Genomic DNA, 25,002 nt, shown 5'->3' on the forward strand with positions numbered 1-25,002 from the left:
TGTTATGCCATGAAAGGCTTAATGACATGATTCCACAAAGGGACACTAGAGGCACTATTCCATGTGGAGATTGCACCTCTTGTAAATGGATATCGAAAGATAAAACTTTTTTACATCCCGAGCTAACACAAGAAGTTGTTATTAAATGTTCAGCTAACTGTGAGGACACCAACATCATTTACCTAGCTACTTGTGGGTCATGTCCTGCATTTTATGTGGGCATGACAACTAGGAGGCTAAGAGACAGGATACAAGAACATCTGTATGCCATAAAGAAAAAAGATAGTAAGAATGCACTCTTTAAACACATTTCTGAATTTCCAGATCACACTTTTATGTTTAAAGTACTACAGAAAAGGGTGCCTAACATAAGGAAGGGTGACAACTTCAATGACTTGGAACATCTAGAACTTGAGTGGATATTTAGAATTAGAGCACATAAATATCCGGGTCTAAATAGTTATGTTAGTATCAGATCACACTTAAAAAATAGGAAATATCATTGAACAGATATCCTATTACCATCCCAGATTGTATCTTTAATTATTAGAGAAGCTCAATATATGCTACCTATACCACCCCTTATATATTAGGTCCTTCAGTTGTATTGGATTAATTACCATTAGTTTGGGATATACATACAGTGAAGGATGAACACTTTGTTTGCTCTCCATCTAAATGGACCTGACTTCTCCTGTTGTATAGTTATTTGTAAGTCTCTTCTCATCATGTATTTTGTATTATTTTGTCTATTGTCTTGAACTCTATATATTCGAGATGCCATAGAGCTGTACATTTATGAAACACCTTCCTATCTAATATTTACTATGTTGTTGTTATTATGAAGTGTTCCATCATATTAACACACAGTTTGATTTATTCAAGTTTATCACGACACAAGAGGTCATTGAAGTAATAATATCTTATGTTATATCTTATGGATTTGTTCTTTATACACACGGTTTTTGACGGAATGTCTTCACTTGGTTTTTTATATATATATCAATAATAAATACAAAGTTACATTAATCAAATCTATAATACATTATATAATTAATCATGACTAGTTACAACATCATTGGCACTTGATGATATATATACATATATTATTTATAGCTTTGAAATTTTATATTGGTCACAAAATGTTTTATTTTATTTTTGACAGATACTTATTATACACTAACATCGAATCCATTATTATTTTTATTTTCATTTTTCATACTTTTTTATATTTTTATTTATGCATAAGTACATTTTCACATATTTTTTCATATTGGCATGTTCACTGTGATATATATATGGAATAGATAGTGAATAAAAACTATTATTCATGTTGCAGTTTTCATATGAACGATAGTTTATATCAATTAACATCTAGATAAATATTATTCATATATACAGTTTAGAAAGCATTATAACCATTTAGATTTTACAATGCTTATAAAGCAATTGATTATTATTTTTAGTTAAAAATAGAAAGCTTGATACCTAGTACATCTTTAAATGTTTTGACTAGCCCGTGACATTTGTACTATGAATTTGTTTTTGTATGTCTGAGTACTATCACTTTTATGCTTAACGGTTTTGTGACACATGAAATTGTTTGGTAAAACTATGATAGTCGCCAATACATACAGAATTTTACAGAATGATGGCGATTAATGAAATACACTGTTAGAATGAATGTTATGGTGTTAAGCATGCATAATAGTGAGTATGGTAGAATAGTATGGGACTAGAACGGGTTATTCATACGCTCTAAGTAATGGAGCGTTTTAAATGACATGGTATTTTACTTACAATGTATACTTTTTAATTTATGGTTTGAAAAATCTATCTAAATAGGTTGACAGTGTCATATTTTAGTATTTTTTATTGTTTGTTTAAAAGTAATTCTGCTGTTTTAGGCAAGAATAAGACATATACAACTTTAAACAGTGATGCATATAAGAAGCCAATGCATCAATTTGATGAATCATCTGATATATCTTAATGAATTAATTATTTAATTGGCTCATTAAGAGCTCCTATACAAGATATAAAAAGGAATGTTTTAGTGCTGTTTTATACTTGTCTGATGAAGCGTGCTTTTTGGTGGCACGCGAAAGCGCTTACTTTTCCTGGGTTTTAAGAATAAAGCTTTTGCAACTTTCGTGGTGTTTGGTCTACTCGTGTTTCTATATCCATTTTCACTAACTTGAACAAATCTGAACTCTGCAAACTCTCAAGCTGTTATAATCACATTGCTAGATTTGCCACTGGCTCTACTTACAGAACTCACCACTGTCAAAACCTTAAACCTCTAAGATGGCTAGAATTGACTAGCTCACTTCAGGACAATCAACCTCTAGTAGCCCACAAAATTCTCAACCAACCAGATAATACCTCTGCACTTAAAAACATTATTTATCCCCACAGGAACACAAGGCCACTGTGATCTTCTAACAAACTACTAATTCAAACACTCAAAACTAACAACTCAGCTGGTGACTCCTTGTTTTTTTAACTCTGTTGACAAAATTTGGAGTTCACTTCCAGCTGACCTAACACTAGAACCATCATTAAACCAATTCAAAAAAAATCTCAGACAGTATTTCATGACACACTGGCTATGCCCCTGCCAGAATCCAGACTAACTCCTACCATACTATAGCATACAAAACAGTATTGTAAGGAATACCTAGCTGCTTTTATCTGATTATCTGTAACCATATAAGTTTGAGCTATGACTGGAAAAAATTGTTTTTAATGTTCATGCTTAATTTCAATGTAATGTTTTTAATGTTGGAGCTTTTCTCCCCGGGTCTCCGCTGAAAATGGACATGTATCCAGTAGGACTATCCCGATCAACAAATGCAAAATAAATAAATAATATAAACAATAATGTGGCAAGACTGTTGCACTGGGGATTGTGCAAATATTATGATAATGAAGTGGCTGAAAAACACTGGAAATGAGACACAAAGCATCATAGAAAATGATGAAGTTTATATCACATGGGATCATCCATTACCAAAAGTTCAAAAGATAGATGCTGGAAAACTAGATATAGTGGTCCATGAAAAGAAGACAAAAGTAGCCTTGATCATTGAAATTGCCACACCCAGTGACTATAGTGTGGTGCATACAGAGAGACATAAACTCATAAAATATCAGGACCTGCAGGCAGAAATGAGAGCAATGTGGAAGAAAGATATCCGGACAGTTCCAATAGCAGTAGGAGCAGCAGGTCTTATAAAAAATAACTACAATCATATTTAGATATGTTACCAATCCATGTAACCCCATATGAATTACAGAAGGAGTCATTACTGGGCACATTGCAGGTGCTGTGAAGAGCACTTTTGGCTGACATCAAAGATTGAAACAATACTAATTTCATGAACTTTAATTGTACTTTGACTTAGGAATGGGGTCTATGTGGTATTAGAAACCCAAAAGATTTGGAGAAATTAAAAAACAAAATGAGTGTCAAGAATTATTATGAACTCCCCCAGTCAAATGATCTGGGAACATGTTTCAAACCCTGCGTCACTTGTACTGTTTCTCTAAGCTGTACTGTTTCTCTTTTGGTATAAGCTACATACCATTACACATTATGCCACGCAGACAGGAGGTTAACAACTTTAATGTAATTCACTCAGTAATGTTCAGACTGCAGAGTAAAGTGCAAGAATGCCAATCTTCATTGTGCTATTGATGGCAGTCCATACAGAATTTATCAATTTTCATCTTGGGCATTGAAATGCAGTGCAATGCTATTGAATGTTACCAGTCAACAATGCACAATGCCAAACAGTGTGCAAGTGATACAAGAAAAAATTATTGTAAATCAAATACTTTACATGTACATTTTGCATGTTTAACCAAACTTATGTTGCTACAGGGAGCTGTATGGATTTGAACCTTCAAACTAGGGTATTGAAAACAATCATTTCACAGTATTTTCTAATGCCACAGACAAAGACAAATATTAGCAAGTGAAAACGAGTTTTGTTGTAATGATAATTTCACATTATATCAAGTCACACTGAAAGTACAACAGAAACAAGATAAGAAAGTTGTCCTTTCACATTTTTCAGTGAATGCCTGTATGACTGGAATATTCCAAACAGTTAGCATGGGCATTTACTCACATGTTATTAAACAAAGACTGCAAACACTGCAGGTGTAGCCATTTCTTTCTGTCTAGTCCCTCATTGCATTATCTATGCTTTCATAATAGCAAGTCTGTCCTTGCTTCATTGCCACATTATCTTTACCAGTGCTTAAATGACTCCCTTCAATATGAACAGTATTTCTTACTAAGGGGCAACAACTCTGGTCATTAAAGACAACATTTGAATGTTAGGTCTGTTGATCTCCTAAGTCACTCAAAGCACCTTCAGGCTTTTTGTTAAGTCTCTTCTCCTTGAAATGCCCCAGTAGGTGTATATCAAAGAAGGGAGACTGTGAAAGCTCATTGTTCCTGCAGTCAGAGTAATCATTGACACCTGCAAGCCATTAACAGGGAACCCTTCTCAATGCTCATCCTCCAGTTGCTAGGGCATATGCATATAATTCTGCAGGTCTTTACACCATGTTTACATTCTCAATACTTGGTGCATCATTTGGTATTCAGGAATGCTAATGATTTCACACCTTATTTGCATACGCACAGGGCTTAGTGTAGCTAATGCCCTTGTGTTATAGTGGGAAGACTGTTTTTAAACACAGGGTTCAATACTGCTAGAAAAACAAGAGTTTGAGAGATTTGTTTTATTCTACACTGTTGTATTGTCAAGATATGCTGCTATTTGTTAAATAATGCTTTTAGTTTAACATTAAAAGATGAATTACAGTGACCATTTTTTTTTCTTTTATTCCTTCATTTTGCCCCTGCCATGTTTGCACTTCTGCAATTATGCTACTGAAAACTGCATGACACATTATTTAGTGTGTCATGTCTGTACATGTATTGTAGATAATTGTATTTAAGTATGTAGGAATGTCTGAAATTTTTATTTGTGTTAGTAGGAAAAATAAGTTACATACTCACTGTAACGTTCCCCCTGTGTTTTCTATTTTCATTCATCAGTGAATGGGGTTCAGATCTGACCCTCAGATCTGACTTGGCCACTTTCTTTAGATGCCAGGATCTGTATCTTTACCTCCTCCCTTACCCATAATTCATGTGACCATTGTACCACCTCAGATCAAGTTTCCTGCTATTATACAGGGTCACAATAAGGTATCTCAACATAGCTATGACAGAAAAGCAATAGCTGAAAGATCAGGAGCTCAAACAAGAACTATGGTTCCTAACAACAATTATGTTAGGTAGCTGCCAAAGACATGGATGGAGGAAGGTGGGAGGGAGGTGAGGAAGAATGAAAATGGACAACACAGATGGAACAGTATGGTGAGTACATGACTTTTATATCTGACATTGTCATTTTCATGCATTTGCCAATGAATGGAACAGAGTCCCCAGCTATAATTACCTTGGGTGGCCCTCATGTAAGGATATTCCGGAGCATCATAGAACCAAATGATATTCTGTTCCTGGAGATGATGTCCAATGTGTAATGAGAGACAAAGGTATGAACATTAGACCAAGTGGCAGCTGCACAAATGTCATCAATGGAAGTACTAGCCCAAAGAGCCTCTGACATAGCTATTGACTTGGTTGAATGTGCCATCAGCTGTTTTGGTAAGGTTAGGCCTTTCAAGGAATAAATGTGAGAAATACAATTTGTAATCCATTTTGCTAGAGTAATCTCTGAAACTGATTTTCCCATCTTGGTGTTAAAAAAGGAGACAAACAACTCATCTGTTTTTCTAAACTCCTTGGTTCTATGTAGGTAAAAACAAAGTTGTCTATGTACATCTAAGAGATGAAGGGTATATTCTCCTTTAATTCTAAAATTTGGAAAGAAAACTGGCAGGTTAATGACTTGATTGATGTTTAATTCAGAAACCACTTTAGGAAGGATTAGTGTGCAGGGTAACACTATAATTGTGAAAAATTAGATTACAAAAACGTACATCTGGAGCATTTCTCTCTGGGCGTCTGCTGAAAATTGGCTCGTTCCAAGTTAGACTTCCCAGGTAAACAAATGTTAAATAAATAAATGGATACTGTGGTTTTTCAGCGAGAGTTTGGAGTTCTGAAACTCATCTACCTGAAGTGATTGCTACCAAAAAGTTTTTCAAGATAAAAGCTTAAGGTCTACTTTAGCTGAGGGCTTAAACTGAGGATATGCTAAAGACTGCAATACTAAAGTGAGATCCCAAGGTGGAGTGTGATCTAAAGTTGGAGGTATATGCAAAAATGTACCCTTTAGAAAGGCCTTGCACAACTAGTTGAAGCTAAAAGAGAAGCTTTATTGCCAATGTGGTAGTTAAAGATGGCTGCTAACTGTACTTCAATAGTAAATAAACTTACCCTGGTTTGAAAAATAGTGGCAAGGAAATCTCAAATAGCTGGACTTGGAGCAGTAAAAGGATCTAAGTCTTTTTGATATGCCCATAAAGAAAATATTTTCCATTTGCTCTTATAACTCTTTCTGATTGAAGGTTTGTGGGATGAATAAAGGATTTGCCAAACTGAAGAGGAAAGCCTGGAATATCTAGCCATCACTGGAATTAGAGAAGGAAAGCAGCCAGTTTGATGCCAGCTATGTCTGGATGAGTCATCCCTGCAGGATGTGACACGAGATCTGAAGTGGGATCCAGTGTCCAAGGTGGACATACTAGGTGAGACCATAGAAAAGGGAACCATATCTGCCGAGGCCAAAAGGGTGCAAAGGTGATCACTTTGCTCTTCAACTGACTGGCTTTCTGAATAAACTTGGGTATTAGTGGTGGGAAGGGTAAGCATAAAGAAGACCAGAGAGCCCAACATGGACTAGAGCATCTCTTGGTGACGGTCCCCTGAGGAAGAATTAGGGTAAAGAACCTGTTGCATTCATTGTTGAAGGAAGTGGTGGACAGATCACAGCACGGTTAACCCCTTTGTGGAAAATCATCTTTGCCACTGATTGATTGAGAGACCATTTGTGAGGAGTCAGAATGGTCCTGCTGAGCTTGTCCACTAATATGTTGGATATCCCCAGTATGTGCATCACTACTAGAAAGTAGTTGGAGGAGATTGCCCATTGCCAAACTTTCATTGCTTCTTGGCATATGGTTTAAGATTTGCCCCCCCCCCCCATTTTTGATGTACCAGACTACTGACATGTTGTCCATCTAAATAGCAATAGTTCCTAGTGGAAGAAAGCTCTGAAGGGCCTGCAACGTTAAAATCACCACTCTCATCTCTAGAACATTTATATGCAAATTATTCTCTTCTTGGGACCATATGCCTTGAACTGTCCATCCCAAGTAATGCCTCTCACTCTACCTGGGAAGTGTCTGTGGTCATCATGGCTTTTGAGGGAGAAAGGACAAATGAGTGGCCTTGATAAATCTTTTCAGACTATGTCTACCACAGGAGAGATTTTCTGCAAACCTGAGATCATTTTATTGGATGTTGTAGGGATTGTCAAAGAAAAGACCATTGCACTGCAAAAGTCCATTGAATAATTCTCATATGAAGATGAGCAGTGGGCAGTAGAGTTATAGCAGCAGCCACTGACCTGAGAGCATTAAGTATTAATCTTGCTGAGGGTAAGGGATGAGACAGAACTTCATTGACATGCAATTTCAGAGTGAGAATTCTGTTTTGAGGCAGAAGAGCTAGACAATTGACTGTGTCTAGACTAGCCCCTATAAACTTCAAGGCTTGAACTGGTTGAGGTTGGGACTTTACCAGATTTATTGTAATCCCCAGAGATTGAGATAAAAGCAGAAGGCAATCTCTGGCTTTTTCCAGAAGATGCCTGCTTGGTGTGGTTAGGAGCCAGTCATCTAAATATAGACGCATTCTGAATCCGCACAGTCTTAGATGAGCTACTACCACTGCCATGCATTTATTGAAAATGCTGGAGCTGTTGTGGGACCAAAGTGTAGGGCTCTGAACTGATACTGGTTTCCAGCTGGAAGGGTAGATTATCTTTGGGAGCATCTGTTCATTTTTATATGATAGTACATGTCCTGAAGATTTAGCAGCACATCCAGTCATCCCTCTGAAGGAGAGGCAAAATGGACTGAACTGTGACCATCCAGAACTTAGAATTCTTTACAAACTGGTTCAAATAACTGAGATCTAAAATGGGTCTCAGGTCCCCTGGTTTCTTTGTTACTAAAAAGAACCTTGAGTAAATTCTGGCCCCTCTTTGGTCTGGGGGGATCTTCTGGATGACTCTTTTGTCCAGCAGCTTTTGAACTTCTAAAGCTGCTTTTCCCCTCTGATTTGGTGGAACATCAGGGAGACTTTTGTTCTTTAGCGGATGAACATGTGAAAAGGGAATAAGTTACCCACTGGATATGATCCTTTGCACCCAAGAATTTTATGTGATGCCTGTCCAGGCTTTTGGGTGCAAGAATAAGCACCCCAACTGCCTCCAGAGAGGGACATTCAGGTAACTTTTAAGGAGCTCTAAAAAGGCCTGTCCAAGAAAGAATCTTGAGAACCTTGGTTCTGCAGAACCCTCTACTACAATGGCAGTGTCTCCCATTATAGCTATTTCTCCCTCTGCCTCTGGGGGAAAATCTCCACATGATTCTTGGAAAGGCCCTTGGGATTTTCTGAACCACGCTTCTTACCATTGCACTGATTCCTGGAAAAGATTCTTTGCAGGGTAGAAAAGTGGATTTCCACATCAGATAGGGTCTTTCCATCCTTCCTATTGTGAGAATGTGTCTCTTTAACTGTTGGTCCAAATAAGGAAGATCCATCAGAGGAAGCATTGATGAGGGATGCCTTAAAGTGCTCCACAAAAGCACGGAACTGCATCCAGGCATGTCTTCTAATGGCTATGCCTGAACCGTACGCCTATGAGGAACCTTTAGCTGCATGTGAGGCAAACATCATGGGTGTATTAGTAATGGACTGTAGGGTAGCCAGTCATGAGGAGAAAGACTTCTGTTCCACTACGGACATGGACTCAGGGGGAATATTAGAGAGTTCCTTGATTAAGTTCCACTGTAACCTCATGAAATGTGTCAAATAATTCAGTGGCCATAAATTAAAGGTCCCTGATGCATATACTCACTTCGCAAACCTGTCCAATGCCCTAGACTCCCTGTCAGGGTGATGGACAGAGGAGCTCTGTTCAGCCAACTCCTTTTTAGTAGCTACCATAACGAACATGGCATCTACAGGAACAGACTTTATCATAACCTGTCTGATGGGGCACTAAGAACATAGTCTGGGCTCTTAGGAATCGGTTTTATGGAGTCCGGTTCCATCCATGCTCTGTGGGAGACCAGTTCTATCAGCTCATCTTCTGTCAGAGTGACCCAAGAAGTAGATAGTCTAGACCCAAAGGCTTCCAAGAACACTGATTATTCCTGAAAAGGGTTTTGGACAGATCAACCACCTTTTTGGTGAAGGATTTCTAGTATGTTCACAAATGAGACAACCTCAGGTGAAGATCTAGGGGACCATTCTGCTTCATCAAAATCAGTGTTTTCTGTGAGGGATTCCTGTGGGGAATCCAGGTGCCTCCTCTTGCACAACTTCATTCAAGGGACCACCTCAGTGGGATGCTCTGGGAAAGTGTCAGAACAGATGGGAAGTTCCCTGGTAGAACCTTCTTGGAAGCTCATCTGGGCTGGCTGTCCCTGAGGTGTAGGATGAGAGAACTCAAGCACAGGATCCAAAGGAGGTTGAGGGCACAGATCCAAAGAAGGAAGAGTCAAGGCCAGTCTTGGTAGAGACAGTACCCTCACCACCACCTCAAAAGCCATGGGCCCTGGAAACACCGAGGGTAATACTACTCGATCCAAAACTCTGAGATTAGACAACCCCCATGGTCCCTGATCCCTTGGATCTAAAGGGAGAGTCAGAGCTAAGCTATCCAGTGCTAAAGCTCAGAGAGGAAGTGACAGCTCCAAAAACTTCAGAGTCGAGGTCAACCCCTAGGATCCAGCACTAATGCTTTAGCTCCAAGAGCCATAATGCTGTGACAGAGTCAGAGCTAATCAGGTTAGTGAAGTTGACAGAGTTGAAGATGCCAGGATCTTCGGATAAGATGGCTCAACTCTCAGAGAAAGAAAAAAGCTACCAACTATGGTAGGTAAAGAATACCTCCCAAAGGAGGTAAGGAAAGAAGTAGTTACCAACTATGGTATTATAAAGTTTACCTTTAAGGTAGGAAAGTCAAAAATAGAGGTAAGGGAAACAGTACACACTAAAAATATAAAGACACTAGAAAAGGAAGTAAAAACATTTAACTATTCACTTACAAAAAAATCCACTAGAGCGCGAGAAGTTGCAATCCCAACTGATCTTGAAGAGTGGTAAATGAGATCTGAGGTGATACGGTAGTAGGGGCATTATGGGTAAGGGAGAAGCTCTAGAGTCAGATCCTAGAATCTAAAGAAAGTGGTTGAGTTGAATCCAAGGGTTGGTTCCGAAACCTATTCGTTGAGGACCAAATGAAAATGACAGCATCAAATGAAAAGTTTGTTCTGTTTCTATATTTTTACAGCAGTGGATATGGCAGTTATAATAGTTTGGTGTTACTTTTCTAATTCTGCATTTATAATTGTTATTGTTTATGCTGCAATATATTATGCAGTTAAACCTCTGTTATCTCAATTACAAAAGAGTTCTAAGATCTGTGCTGATAAGTTTTACATATACTTCTTTTTTTGGGAGGGTGGGTGAAGAATTTGGGTGTAGTCCCAGTGGGCTCTTACATTTAAACTGTATATTTAAATTGTTTGTGTGCATGTTGGACGCATGCAGTCATACACCACTGAGCTTATAGCCATCCTGTCTGAATTATATATTTAATGCTTTGCGTCTGTTTTCTGTTTCATCTCATACAGGGATATTGCACCCATGAAGAAATCTCTATCCCATAAGCCACTATGTAGTGATGCAGAAAATGGGGTCATTATCCAGGCTTTATATCACCATGGAGTTTTTGTGTTAGGGAGAGGTAGAGGTCACCAATCTGCCCAAGACAAAATATGGTGGCTGGTGGCCAATAACATTAATGCTGTCACTTGGCATGGGAGATCCTACTCCCAGATACAACACCAGGCAAGTGACATGATATCCTCTGCTGTAGGGATGCTGAACAGGTAGCTATGGGGATGGGGGGAGTGATCCTGCTACTGACCCACCATGAACTGAAGCAGTGGAGTTCCTGTTCACTGTCAAAGATCCAGATACTTCAGCAAATGGTTCCATCAGAATCCTTAACACTGATGCAAATGTGGACAACAGACCCAGAGTGTCACAAACAGACCTTCCCGGTATGCAAAACATAAGTGTTGTTGTCATATCTTTATGTGTATATATCTAAGATGTTTGATATATATCTCTGTCTATAAATATATATATATATATATATATATATATATATATATATATATATAGGGAGAGAGAGAGAGAGAGAGAGACAGCGATACGTGTGAGTCAGACTACAGTCATACAGAAATAGTGGAGCCTGCTTTGGGTATGGGGGAAATATAACTGTTCACTAACATTTTTGATGAGAACATTTTTAATCTGCACTTCTGAAATGGACTGTTCTCTGTCTCTTATTTTATTTGCATTGTGATACTTAGCAGACTCCTTTCCTTTCCTTTCCTTTCCTTTCCTTTCTTTTCCTTACATACAGGCACTTCTGGATTGCAGACTGCAAGCCCACCTGCTCATTGTTAACACATATTTATTTATTGTTAATACTGTATATAAGGTAGATTCAGGTCTATATGAGAGTAAAGCCCATGTAGCTTTAGCATCTGTTAAGAAGTTTAATATGCCTTTTTTATAATGAAAATATGTGATCAATTTTAGTCTCCATTTTTCTGTTTGTTGTGTTTATTACTTGTTATCATAAGTGATCCTGACAGTAGCACTATGGAACTCCTACCACCTGATGCTGGAGTATAAGTACCCTATGATGATGATGGTGACAATGAAGAGGTACAGTCTGAGGTGCAGAGAATTTGTGGTTCCTACATCTCCTGTTTATGTTTTGGATACAGTCAGTATGCCTACACATACCCAGTAAACAGAGGTGTCTGTTATAGGGCAGGTTGGGGGTGACACAAGTGATCAGGCTACTGTGGTTACTCTGGTTAGACAGCCAGTTGGTTCTCCCAGTAGCTATTGTGAGGATGTGGTACCACACAAAAGGGTTGGTAGGGGTGCTTTGAGGAGGCCACTCCCCGCCTGAAGTTGATGTGTCATTAGGTACCTCCAGACAAATGTATTTATTTATTTATTTTACATTTGTTAACCGGGTAATGTCTGACTCAGCAAGAAGCCCATTTACAGCAGAGACCCAGGGAGAAAAACTCGCAAGCAATGATTACAAAAAATGAAGATAAAAAAGAAAAAAATAATATACACTTTGTACAACTGAGTAAAGTTACATGTGATTGAATAAACATTGATGAAAAATAAACATGTTACAAATATGAAAAAAATATGAAAAATCAAGTTCAGATTACATAGTAAAAAAACATATTTTTCATATATTTTTTTGTGGGATTGCCAGTGATGAGAGCAAGGAGAGAGTAAAATAGAATATAACAGAGTGAGCAGAGTGGAGATAGCTTAGCCAGAGGACGTGCACAAACTTAACCAGTGGTTTGAGTAGTGTTCTAGTAGGTGCTGTTTGAAGTTATGCTTACCAGGACAGGACAGAATTTGATGTGGAAGTGAATTCCAAGCTTTAGATACTGAATGGTTATATAGTGAGTTACCACAAAAGTTATGAAATTTACTAATACTGAGTAGTAATTTATCAGCTGACCGAAGCGAGATCAGATTAGTATAGGGTTGAACAAGGTCAGATAGGGCTGGACAGTGGTCAGGTTTATGGATAACAGAGTGTGCAACTATTAACTGATTAAGAGTGAGTAAGTGAGGGAGTTCAATGGAAAAGAGCTTGGTTTTGTTAGGGTTTAAAATGAGTTGATGGACTGTTAGGTTCAATACTATGCAGGGTGCTCTGAGTTTTATTTTGGAGATCATTCAGACTGGGGACAGAGCAGATAAGGGAAGAATCATCTGCATACTGAATGATAGAGGCAGGATTAGCTGCAGAGCACAGATCATTGGTAAAAATGATGGAAAGAAGAGGCCCAAGAATAGAACCTTGTGGGACTCCAACAGTAATAAGAAGTAAGGGAGAGAGATTATTATCCCAAAAGGTAGCTTGTTTACGCTTAGACAGATAACTATGAAACCACTTTTTGAAGGCTGTGTGTGAAGCCAAAGCACTAAGTCTTGTGAAGTTTTATGAATAAACTGGTGTTTCGTTAGAAAGTTTCCGTGACTGTTTGGTTGTTTCATTTATTATTTTTAATAGTTGTTTTATATAGCTATGAAACCAGCCTAATGTTTCAGTGCTAAAATTTAATGTAACAAGTTTGTTGAGAAGTAATTGATGAGAGATGGTGTCAAAAGACTTTGACATACGAAGGAAGGTGGCAGAGACATATTGTTTTTTGTTTTTGAGGAGATTAATGGCATTAGTAAAACTTAATAGAGCAGTATTAGTACTGTGTTTGGGGTGAAAGGTATGCTGGGAATCTGATAGAAGGTTGTTCTTTAGTAGGTAGTCTAATGTTTGTTTATGTAAGCATTTTTCTAAGATTTTGGCTAGTGGGGAAAGGATAGCTACAGGTCTGTAGTTTTATAGATCTGTGGATGTCTCTGCTTTGAGAAGGGGTATAACATGGGATATTTTCCAGAGAAGGGGGACATACTGTTCGGAAATTGAGCAGTTAATAAGTATAGATACAGGATAAGAGATGGAGGAAGCAGAAAGTTTTAGAAATTCACATTGTAACTGATCTGCAGAGAGAGACAGAGCAGGGTTTAATTTTACTTAGAAGGTTTTGTATATAACTAGTTTGGATTGGTTTAAGAGAGAAAGGAGGAGTGTTGAGACAAGAAGGAGCTAGTATGGAGAGTGATAAATTTTCTGTTTTGTTAAGTAATGTGGTGATTGAGGTAATAAAGCAAGTATTGAACTGGGTAGCTGGACAGATTGAATGGTGGTTTGTTATAGGGGATGGAGTGGTGGCCTTCCCTGGGTTGAGAAGGTGGTTAATTGTTTGCCAGAAGCTTTGCGGGTTATTTTGGTATGGCAGTTGACAAGTTGTGAGACTGTGTAGGACAGTAGTGGAGGCACAGGCACATTCTACCTGAGCCTCAGAAGAAATAGTACGACTATTGAATGTTGTGTATTCTGACATGAGTGACTCCCTCAACCATGTGAGCAACTCCTTAGACAGGATGAATGACACATTGGATCAGGCAGTTTCTGTGATGGAACATCTATGGGGGCAGGTGAGCATCCACATGTCGAAAGAGCCACTACATCTTCTGGTGTTAGCAGACATGGCCATGGCATGACACTACATCCACTACTCCATCAGTGATTGTAGTGTTCACACCCAGACATGGTAGGCCACAGAGTAGGGGTTCTGGATGTAGTCTTGAGGAGAGCTTGTCCAACAGACATCACTCATATTCAGGTAGAATCCTGACATCCAGCCAGGGATGTGGAAACAGCAATTCAACTCGTGGCAGAGGTGGTTCCCATTGCCAGGGGCAACTACAATGAACTGAGTATTCTACTATGCATGACTCACACTTGCCCAAAATGCCAGGATGTAGTGCTAGCCCACTGCTTCATTGTGTTCATGCAGACAAACACACATAGTGAAAAAAAAGTCACTTGCCCATACCCCTTCAAACACATGCAGACAATCTAAACAGTAATGTTGAGTGCCATACATCTGTTGTTACTGGCACTGAACACTGTATAATATGGAAGATACATGTGTTTCATACTTGCACACACTTACTTCTTTTGTGTCAGCCTTGTTCTTCTGCCCCCCACCATGTGCAAATGATGATGATGACTGTGCCCTGTCCTTTGCACATGTCTGATACCCACAGTGGATAGTTAATACTTACTAATTCACAAGATTGGATTTATTAATATGTATTCCAGAAGAAAAGTTGCTGATTTCTTGTTCCTACTCATTTGTAAATGACTGCTTCTATAATTGCTGAAGTACGCTGTATTTCAGGTAGTACTGTCATTACAGCAGTGGAAGCATTAGGCACTTCAGTTTGACTTCATGGCATAGTTGTTAAAACGAGTGCATAATTGACCTGTTCCATGTTTTAAATATGGTGGTTAATTGAAATGCTTGATACACACAGACAACCTGACAGTTTACAGAGCTTAAACTTTTTCTGTTGATGTATCTTCTTTCCTGTCCACTGGATGAAGCTTTTATTTCTATGTATGTGCAATCTATGGCCTCCAACACTTCAGGAAAGTGTGCTGCTGCATAGAATTCCTGCATGGTTCTTGTTCTCAATCCTGTGGAATTTGTGGAAAAAAGATATGGTTTCTTGTACATAATAACACTGCATTTAAAAACTAATGTAATATTCTAGAGGGTGATGCATGTGACACCCCTAATATAAATCCCCTATGGGTCTCTGGAAAGTACCAGTAGCTACTATATGTAATGCTAAACATACCTTTGTTTCAAGGATGGGTTTTACATGAATTCCCTAGAGCCTAAAGTGGGGGAGGCAGAGATTGCATATTTCCTCCAGTCTTTCCCTGTCCACCCAGTATCTCTCAACAATTTCAGTTTCATAGGATTCATAGTTTCATAGGAGGTTACTAGGCTAATAGCCCTAGGGCCTTTACAAGCCTAGCCATGTTATACCTGTGTTCCCTAATTGACCATGGTTAGATGGTCTTTATTTGCAGGGCAAGTCTATGATCAACACCAACTGTCCCTGTCCATGAGGGACATAGGTACCACCCCCGGGTGAATTTACGGTCTCCCATCCAATTGTCTGGGTTGCATTTAAATAGGTTCATTGAGGAGCTCTGCTTCACGTGAATTGGGAGTTTATTTCAGAATTGCAACAATCTCTGGGAGACATATCTGTCTCTCCAGCATGTTCTGCTGATGTCACAAGCTAGGTTGAGATCTCTGGAGTGAGTGGTTCTTGTTTCATTCGATTTGCAGATGTGCAGCATTTGCATTAGGGCTGGGTCAGAGACTGCTCTGCAGGAAAGGCAGAAGTCATCTCTCAGCAGCCTGTAGGATACAAAGTACAGTGACAGGACTTTCAGTCTTTCCATGTAGGTCATGTTTTGGAGCCCCTGAATTTTCTTGGTAAGAAACCTCTGAGGTCTCTTCAGCTGTTGCAGGTGTCTAGTGAGGTCATGCAAAAGGAAGTATTGTACTGTATTAGTGGTCTGATGAGGGTAGAGTACAGAGGACTTATAACATCCTTAGTCTTGGATGTGATGCCCTTATTTATGAGATGTGTAATGTATGTAGATCATTGTGTGTATTGTTCCTAGTCAGCCACTGTAGCTAGATAACACATGCTTATAAGTTACTAAGCACGTGCAAGATCAGTATAGTCAGTCAGAGTGAATGCAGGCATGAAAGGAGATGCACATGCGAGTGTAATTGAAGTAATGTGTCAATCATTTAGCTTAAGTATATGTTCCATTAACAGTTCCTTATGCGTTTATGTACACTAAACAACTTGAACCCAGTGTCTCATTTGAACACAAGAGACATGTGACATGATGTCAGAATGGGATCCGAAGTTGAAGTGACTCACAAACCATGAAGCACGCAGTTAAAACTGGAGAAATACACAGGAGCCAACTTGCAAACAGGTAAGCAGTTATTTAAAGGTACTTAAACTCATTTAAATTCAGTCACTGAGTAAGTGTTGAAGCACTCAAAACATTCGAAATAATTACAGAGATAAATGAAATGTCAGAAATAGTGACATACTGATAAAAGTATTCAAAATAAAGACAAGAAGTGCTCAAAATAATTTCCAAAATGTTAAAATGAAAGAGAAGACTAAAACGGCCAAATTTTTTCTCAATGTGCTACTTTTTCAAATTAACTAAAACTTTTCAAAGTATCCAAAGTTTCTGGAATGTTCACAGTGTTTGCAGTGTTGAAATAAAGCCTTTTCAGAGAGGTTGTTGTGCATTTGGGCATAATTACAAGGACCTGGTCTATGCTTATAGTTAAACAAATTTTGTTGTTATGGCAGAGGGGTTTTGTAGACCTGGACTGCTGGTGTAATAATATCACTGAGAATTGGAAAGTGTTTGAGCAAGAATATGATATTTCTATACAGGCTGCCTTTTCTGATAAAGATGCATGTGCAAAGACATTCATACTTCTTAATTTAGCTGGCTCAGAAGCTATTGAGAGGAAATGTTCATTTGTGTATGCACCTGCTATGTATGCAGGGGAGGGGGAGAATTGCCATATTGTGATATAGGCTGAAACATGGGAAGACCCTGAGTGCTTAAAACATACAATTTAGAGATATGTGTAACCCTTAAATGAATATCACAATGGAAAGGCATATGTTTTACACAAGAAATCAAAAGCCTGGTGAAACTATAGCAGCATATATTACTGACTTAAGAAATAAAGCAAAAACATGCAGATTTGATGATCTGAGAGATGAGTTGATAAAAGACAGCTTGTGTGTGGTGTTAATAATGATGCAGTGAGAAAGATTTTGCTTCAAGACAATGATTTAATATTAAGCAAAGACACTGAGATTTGCCAATGATCCTACAGAAAAGCATATGAATATGCTTACAAATGAGAAAAAAAACATGCATGCAGTGTCTGCCAGTGTGAATGTTAATAGTGTACAACATAAAGCTAAGATGAGAAAGAAATATAAATAAAGTGGGGCCAAAACACACAACCTCATTGTCAACTGTCATAATTGTGGAGGGAGTCATGAACCTAAAAGAGAAATGTGCTTAGCTTTTGGTCAGCAGTGTCACAAATGTAAAAAAGTTGAATAATTTCAAAAGGCTTTGCAAGTCTAAAGTGGCACACACTTTTATTAAACAAGAGCAGTGGAAGAAGCAAGTAGATCAGATAGAGAGCTGTGAGCAAACTTTCTTTGTATATGTTGTCTCTGTTTTTGATGAAACAGTTAACAAAGTAGATTATCAGTTGGCAGCAAAGAGTGAAATATTTTGTACTGTTCAAATTAATAGGAGACCTGTAGAGCTTAAAATAGATATTGGATCCAAGTGCAATGTTATATCAGCACAAATGTTTGCTAAAGTAAAAGCTGGTGAGAAACTTGATTGAGCAAAATGTGCAAAACTAGTTGCTTATCGTGGTGAAGAGATTCAAACTGATGGTGCAGTAGTTTTCACATACAATTCTGCTGGAAACAGCTATGACTTGCAGTTCTATGTAGTCAAAAGACACATACAGTCATTGTTAGGCCTCATTGACACTTTGAGAATGAGACTGATTTAATTTAATAAAGAGGTCCACCAAGTCTGAACAACAATGTTAGTTTTATACAGAATATTTTAGTGAATATGCTGATATTTTCAAAGACAAGCTTGGTAAACTTCCAGAAGTTAAACCATGAAGTAAGCCCAGTTGTCAGACCAGCAAGGAAGGTTCCATTAGCACTGCAGAGCAAAGTAAAAGCAGAGCTTGATAAAATTGTGAATTTAGGTATCCTTACTCCAGTAAAAGAACTGACTGAATAGGTATCTTCCATGGTCATAGCTCATAAGAAAAGCTCAGATGATATTCAAATATTTATTGATCTGAGAGATAAAGTTCTTAAATGTCCTCATCATCCGATGTGCACAGTTGAAGAAGAAACCACTCTCGTACCAAATGTCACTGTTTTTTCAGTCTTAGATGAAAAAAGTTCATTTTAGCAAATTTTGCTGGATCACAAATCTTCATTGTAAAGCACTTTCAGTACACCATTTAGTGGATACAGATTTTTGAGAATGCCATTTGGGATAAATTCTACCAGTGAAGTATTTCAACATGTGATGGAACACATTTTTTTCTGGTTATCCATGTGCTATTATAGTAGACAACATTATTGTAGGGGCAATGATGAACAATAAAGAACACCTAGTTTAATATGGACTTTTTTGATTGTTAAGGCTATGTGACTATCAAACTTTAGGCCATTGTCTATAGTAACACCAGGAAGTTTTGTTTGTTCTACGGGTTCAATAAGTGTACCATTGGAGGAACAGATAGAAAGTGGAACTTATTTATTTGTTGTGGAAGAATTGGAAAAGAGCTTGGTTTTGTTAGGGTTTAAAATGAGTTGATGGACTGTTAGGTTCAATACTATGCAGGGTGCTCTGAGGAAAATAGAAACCTCAAGAAAGTTCTAGACTGTGCACATAAAGTCAGTCTTAAACTGAATCCTCAGAAGTGTAAATTCAAACTGAAAGAAGTTACCTATGTGGGTCATTTGTTTACCAGTTCAGAATTACAACCAGATCCATCTAAGCAAGCATCAATTCTTGAGATGCCAGTTCTGGAAAAATGTCACATCTTTACAACATTTTCTTGGTATGGTCAACTATTTAGGACAGTTCATCCCAGACCTGAGTGAGCTTTCAGCACTCTTACATGAGGGGACATGCATAAATGTAAACTGGTCCTGGCTGGCACAACACCAAAAAGCATTTGGATGTTCTAAAACAGAAAATTGCCAGTCCACCCACATTGAAATATTATAATGTTCACAAACCTGTAACTCTGTCATGTGGTGCATCAAATTATGGTCTTGATGCAGCATTTCTTCAAGAAGGCATACCAGTAACCTACGCATCCAGAACTTTAACCCAATCTGAACTGCAGTATGCGCAAATTGAAAAAGAGCTTTTGGCAGTAGTGTTCATTTGTTCATTTGTTCAAAGTTCAATGATTATATTTATGGCAAACTTGTTCAAATAGAGACTGATCACCAACCTCTAGTGAAAATTCTGTAAAAGCCAGTACATACAGCCCCAGCACACTTGCAATGCATGATGTTAAAATTGCAAAAGTACGATTTCAATATTGTCTATATAAAAGGCAAATTTCTATATCTTGCTGATGCTTTGTCAAGAGCACCCAGACAAACAGAACAGCATGACAATGAGAAACCAGACTTTGAAGTCATGGAAGTCAAACATTTTTCCTCATCACATCCTGAAGAACTTAGAAATCACACAGCTTTAGACCCAATTCTCCAGAAGCTGAAACATGTTATCCGTTGAGGATGGCCAGCATGACAAACAAGTTTACCACTCGACATTCTGAAGTATTTTCCTTAAGGAGATGGAAGATGGAATCATCATGACAGGTCCTAAAGTGGTAATTCCTACAGCATTACAACAGGAATGTATCAAAAATTTGCATCATGGTCACCCAGGTATTGATTCAACTAAAAGAAGGGCAAGAGGCATGGCCTTCAATGTCAAAAGATAATAGAGAAGGAAATTCTAGCATGTTCTATTTGCAATAGCACTAAATAGCACCAACAGAAAGAACCACTTCAGCTAAACCAGATTCCTGAATTACCATGGTTGACAGTTGCTACTGATATTTTCAAATGGAATGGTCAATATTACTTAGTGTTAGTAGACTCTTATTCGAATTATTTGAAGTTGACCTTCCTAACTAAATGGCCATCATTGTCATTACAAAATTGAAGAATTGAAGAGACATTTTTCTGTTCATGGTAGTCTGCACAAAATCATATCTGACAATGGTGCACAGTTTACAAGTCAACAGTTCAAGAATTTTTCTGAGTCTCGGGACCTTGTCCATGTTTTGGTGGTCCTGAGTATCCACAGTCCAATGGATTAGCTGAGCATACAGTTCAGAAATCCAGGAGAGATGGTACTGCTTTTTTCCTTAACCTACTTAACTTTGTTCACCTGCTCAGAGACTGATGTCCAGACAGACTAGAACAACTCTTCTGATCATTAAACAATTATTGATTACAAATGCAGAGAACAACAGAATGGTCAAGACTCAAATTTTGAAAAAAAAAAAAACGCCAGTCACAAAAGTTTACTATGATAAATCCAGCAAATCTCTCAGACCATTAAGACAAGGAGAGATTGTGAGAATGCAGACATCTAAAGGATATGACCAAGTGGGAATTGTCAAAGATATTTGATAAGAACCGAGATCTTACATTGCACAATCTGAAGGAATGGATTTCAGAAGGAATTAAAGACACTACCAGTCTCTGAACCATTGGCACAGGAGATTGCCTGAGTGACTCCACACTTGTTTAAATTCCAGAGGACAGTGTACTTTCTTCAAGCAATCCTGATGTAATCCCCGAAGTTCCAATTATAAAAGAATCCCGATATACTCTCCCTGTTGCTAAACACAGTCAAAGTTTTTATTTGACCAGATCGGTAGATCTTCCACATCCAATCCAAAATACACAGCGACTTGGACTTGAATTAATTTGTTGTTAAATGTTGATGTGATATCTAGCTTGTAAAAATATCTTGTTCTGCTATTAGATGTCGAACAAATCAAAGATGGAGAATGTAGATTATTGTGTGTATTGTACCTAGTCAGCCACTATAGCTAGATAGCACGTGCATATAAGTTACTGAGCATGTGCAAGATCAGTGCCATTTTGTATAGTCAGTTAGAGTGAATGCAGGCATGAATGTAGATGCACATGTGAGCGTGTTTGAAGTAATGAGTCAGTAGTGTTAGCTTAAGTATATGTTCTGTTTACAGCTCCTGATGTGTTTATGTACAATAAACAACTTGAACCCATCACAGTGCCTCAGTGTCTCATATGAATACAAGAGATACATGACAATGTAGAAGCCTCCTTACCACTGTGGACGCACGATGATCAAAGTTTAGGCTGCTATAAACATGTGTTCCCAAATCTCACACCACTGGGTTTGAGCTTGGGTGGGGCTGTCAATATTGTAATTTGCAGAAACTTCCTCTTTGCCAAAGGTGGTAATAATGCACTTTTTGGAGTTTACTTTTAGTCCATGGCTTTGTCTGTGTTAGACCCTTTAGTGATATGTTAACATTGTGGGGGGACAAAATGATTCCATCCAGTTTGCAATCATCAGTGAACTTGGTAAGCCACAGGCCATCTATGTTTGCCTGGACTTCCAAGAAATTGATTCCAAACAGTAGAGAGCCCAGCACAGACCCTTGTGGTACACCACTGGTAACTGGTCTACTGGTGGAGGTGGACTCCCCATCTTTGACCTCTACCAGTAGACAATGATAAATCAAATGGGGTCTAAACACCCTTCTTCTTCTTGCCTGAGGTCTGGCAGCAGCAGCAGTATCAACACCATGATTTAAGGCCTGTTGCTCAAACAGCACAATAATAGCAGCAGCAGCAAACCCTAACGTTTTTTTTCTGAAGTGTCATCATGCCTGCATTCCAAATAGTTTTGTTGTACATGGCAAAAGCCCACAATGAGTGTACAAGATAGCTTCATATCTTCCTAGTAGCACCTCCATGTTGGATTGGCAAATTACAATGTACTTCAGTTCTTTATACTTTCATTAGCATATTTCTTTGTTTCCCTTTGTTTGTTGGCTCTACGTGTTGTGTAGACTGCTTCAGAAGGCAGTGAGGGATATCATCAGAATTAATAACAGACTCGTGGCAGTCAGACTCCAGTGTAATGGTAGGGCAGTATTCATAATCTCAATCTATGCCCCACAGCAGGGTTGTGATAGTGAGGAAAAGAGTGCATTCAGACAGTAGTTGCAGGACCTACTCGATAAAGCAGGACAACATGAATTGATGTTAATGATGGGTGACTTGAATGCACATATCAGGGTAGACAGAACAGGATATGAGGACTGCCTGGGTCTACATGGGTGGGGCAACAGGAATAAAGAAGGAAAAGCCATTCTAGACTTCTGTCTGGCAAATGGCTTGATAGTAGCCAACGCATGGTTCAGAAAGAGAGTCACAAGATCACATACAAGAGTTGCCAACATGCAACTCAGGTAGACTTCCTCCTAGTAAGGAAAAGGCACTGGGGTAGAATCCATGATTTCAAAGTCATCCCCAGTTTAACAGTTAGCCCACAGCATAAACCATTAGTTGCCACAATCAGCTGTAAGCAGTGGTCAGAGAAGGCTCTACGGTCAACAGAGACCAGGTTGAAGACCTGGAGGTTGACTGGAGGGAAAGTACAAAAGTTCAAGGAATTACTCAGGGCTCTAGCACCCCAAGAAGAGGAGGAAGTAGGTGGAGTTAAAGAAGAATGGTAGCACCTCAAAACAGCATGTGTTAGGACTACAGAACAGATATGTGGCCAAGCCAGGTATGGAAACAAGGTACATAAGGAAAGCTGGTGGTGGAATAGAGAAGTCCAGGAAGTGATCAAAAGAAAGAAGGAGTGCAGGAAAAAAACTGGAGATAGAGAAGACCGACCAAGCTAGGAAGGAGTACTGGTTGGCTAACAAAGAAGCTAAAAAAGGAGTTACAATAGTAAAAAATAGGGCATCGGAGGCACTCTACCAACTATTGAAAAATGACTCAGTAGGTGGAACAAACTATATCCGGTTGCAAGACAAAGACAGAAAGATAAAGAAAGATAAAGAAGATAATCAGACACCCTTCATAAGGGATGCCAAAAACAACCTGCTCACCAGTGCACAGGACATCAAAGGCAGATGGAAGTAGTATTTCCAGCAGCTTCTGAATGAAGAAAACCCCCACAGAAGCAGTACTACCCCAACAACAGCCTACAATGAGAAAATAAGAAAAGTTCACTGTAGAAGAAGTAAGTATAGCCTAAGGAAAATGAAGTCATAGAAAGCAGCAGGCTCAAATGAGGTCACAGCAGATATGATAAAGATGTTGGGTGCGATAGGGGAGAAATAGCTCCTAACGGTACAAATAGCAGTGTGGAGAGAAAGGCCTACCCAGATGACTAGAGAATAATCACATGAGTGCCAGTGTACAAGAACAAAGGGGGCATCCACGACTGTGGGCAGTACAGAGGCATTGAGCTTCTATCACATTGCATGAAAGTTCTGGAGAGGGTGACTGATACACGGATACGCAAAGTAGTAGAATGTAAGATGGGAGATGAGCAGTTCAGATTCAGATCAGGATGCAATACAGCTGACCTGATGTTTGTGGTGAGACAAACAGTTGAGAAGAAGCTAGGGATGAGGAAAGAGTCCAACTGGGCACTCCTAGACTTGGAGAAACCATATGACAAGGTCCCAAGAAAGCTGATCTGGGCAGTACTACTCTGGTTTGCAGTCCCAGAAACACTGGTAGAATCAGTGCAGACTATGTACAAGGATCGAATGGCTCAAGTATGAATAGTGTTCAGCCTCACAGAGGGGTTCCCAGTGGGAGTGGTGTACACCAGATTCAGTTCTGAGCCCACTATTGTTCACACTGGCGATATACTACATCAGCAAACAGATTGGTGGGGACAAATCAACCAAGTTACTGTATGCAGTCAATGTGGCATTAGAGGCAGACTCTGAGCAAGAACTTCAGCAAAGGATAGGGGAATGGAATTCAGAACTGAAGGCATATGGGATAAAACTAAGTACAGATAAGACAGATTCAATGGCAGCAATTGGGGAAATCAGATTCAGCTGAGAACTGAGCTAAAAAGGAAGATAGTGGAAAACGTAAATAGCTTCAAGTATCTGAGAGGTGTGGTTGAGGAGAAGAGAAGTCTGAATGAAGAGGCCAAAGCTAGAATTAGAGGGGCTGTAGCAAATGACAAAGAGTTTTAGGTGTACTATGACAGAAGAATACCAAAGAAGCTGAAAAGTAAGGTATACAAGACAGTGGTGCGACCAGTACTACTGCATGGTACAGAAACCTGGGCAGTAAAGGCAGAGCAGATGAGGAAGTTAGAGGTGATGGAAATAAAGTGCCTGAGAAGGGTGGTAGGATGCACACTGTGGGACATGAAGAAAAGAGGACATAAGAACAGAAGTCAATGTAGCTTCAATCACAGAAAAGATCAGAGAGAACAGATTACAGTGGCACAGGCACATGTGCAGAAAAGCAGAAGACAATCTGGTGAG

The sequence above is a fragment of the Protopterus annectens genome, chromosome 5.part0, assembly GCF_019279795.1.
Source record: "Protopterus annectens isolate FY-2018-M chromosome 5.part0, PAN1.0, whole genome shotgun sequence".
NCBI lineage: Eukaryota > Metazoa > Chordata > Ceratodontiformes > Protopteridae > Protopterus > Protopterus annectens.